Below are 2,053 nucleotides of genomic sequence, written 5' to 3'. Positions count from 1 at the left end.
AAAAAAAAAAAAAAAATACTGCTTGTCTTTATTTTTCTGATTTCCCACAAGCCAATGAAAACTTGCTGAGAGGTATTTGGGAGCCGGTAAAACAGTGGTAGGAACGACAGCTTTCGAACCAGCAAGGCCCACATTTAATGTCACTTCCGACTCTTGCTGGCTCTGTGACCTGATAAGCTCCTTAACCTCTCTAAGCAAAGTGACCCAGAATTATTGTGAAATAATATAGGAGTCTCCTTTGACTAAATGTCTCTAGTTGACAGATTGAGACCTCACCTTGGCAGAATGAGCCTGACACACCCAAAGTGCTGGGATTACAGGCGTGAACGCAGCCCCTCCGGCCTTCTGTACTCACAGGATCGCAGCCTGCTCTCTGCTGCTTGGAACACACAGGCCTGGCCTCCCCTGCCTGGGCTGCAGTCACTCAAGCCTGGACCTCAGAGGGGGTGATGGGGACCTGGGCTGAGGGCCCGTGAGGTCAGACCATGACCCAGGTAGGCTCACTCCACATCAAAATATGCTGCGCACAGGCTGACAGCTCTTGAGCAATAATGATCTTGTCTGAGAACAAAAATGAGGTCTGCCCATACTGCAGGCAACAGTATGAGGGACTGTGACCACCCTGGTTACCGCCCATCACCTAGCAAGCCAGACAAGCCTCAAGGGTTTCTGTCTTCTGTGGGCATTCCAGGGCCCAGGCCAGGCAAGGTGTGTTTACCAGCCTGGCTGCAATTGAAGCTGTCTGTGTCCTTCCCTGCTCCCAACTCAGCTAGAGGCAAGGGACAAGCAGAAACAACAGGTGCCCAGGCAAAGCCAAGAGCTTGTGAAGCCGTTCAGTCCATCTACAGGTGAGAAAGGAAAATCCAGAAGTGACTTGTGGACCAGGTCTGACCGGCTGCTGGCAGTGGTGCCCTAAACACCCCTGGAGGAGACAGGATTAAAATGCAACAGTGAGTGCCTCTCGCTCATACGGGTACCCTGCAGAAGAGAAAGATTTCCTCCTTCAGGTAATACTGGGAAAGCCCAAGTCAAACGCAGTTTAAAAGGTCTCCCTGGCCTGGTTTAGAGTCCATGCTGTATTGTTGTTTTGTTTTGTTTTGTTTTGTTTTGTCTTATTTTTGAGACGGAGTTTCGCCCTTGTTTCTTGTTGCCCAGGCTGGAGTATAGTGGTGTCATCTTGGCTCACTGCAAGCTCTGCCTCCTGAGTTTAAGTGATTCTTCCGCCTCAGCCTCCTGAGTAGTTGGGGATGACAAGTGTGCATCACCGTGCCTCGCTAATTTTGTGTTTTTAGTAGAGATGGGGCTTCACCACATTAGCCAGGCTGGTCTCGAACTCCTGACCTTATGATCTGCCCGCCTCGGCCTCCCGAAGTGTTGGGATTACAGGCGTGAGCCACCGCGCCCGGCTATTATTTTTTTTTAAGAGACAAGATCTTGCTATGTTGTTCAGGCTGGGGTGTGGTGCCTATTCACAGGCACGACCACAGTGCACTACGGCCTCGAACTCCTAGCCCCAGGCAATCCTCCCACCTCAGCCTCCCTACAGCCTCCAGGCTTCAGAATGTGCTTTACCAGCTCTAGTCTTGGGAAGCTGAGACCCAACTCACAGGATGCGCAGAGGTCATAAAGCCCATTCAACAAACCAAGCTGAATTTTCTCTTCCTGAGAAGAGAGGCCACTGCTAGCGCCATCAGGACTGGGGATGGATACTGCATAGCAATTACATCTAACTTAAGGTACATTAATTTTGCATAAAATATAAGCATTTCGATCACTATTTTCATGTAAGCTTAAGTTCCTCTGTTGTTCATGTAGAAAAGTAGCTCTCTACCTGAAGTCAGCCTTTCAGTCCTGGCCCTAGAAATGGCCTCCTGGAAAATCAGACCCATTTGGTTAACTTGACAAGGAGATTTTTTCTTAGCATCAGCAAAAAATCTCAGTGTGACAGACAGACTGCATTTGGGAAGGCATTTGGTAACTGCCAATCTCTAAAGGTTTTTATTTAACCTAAAATGATTTGCTATTTTTCTTTTTTTTTTTTTTTTTTTTTTTA

At 48.2% G+C, this 2,053-nt stretch overlaps 1 protein-coding gene across 8 annotated transcripts in view; it reads right to left on the bottom strand.

The window, feature by feature from the left end:
- The window catches only part of ATP6V1C2 (ATPase H+ transporting V1 subunit C2), a 62,008-nt gene that overhangs the window by 23,351 nt on the left and 36,604 nt on the right, over window positions 1-2,053 (bottom strand). The gene's annotated exons all lie outside the window — the stretch shown is intronic.

This window comes from Cebus imitator, unplaced genomic scaffold (assembly GCF_001604975.1).
Source record: "Cebus imitator isolate Cc_AM_T3 unplaced genomic scaffold, Cebus_imitator-1.0 Scaffold1, whole genome shotgun sequence".
In the NCBI taxonomy this organism is placed as follows: Eukaryota; Metazoa; Chordata; class Mammalia; order Primates; family Cebidae; genus Cebus; species Cebus imitator.
This window is presented reverse-complemented; position numbering and strand designations above follow the sequence as displayed.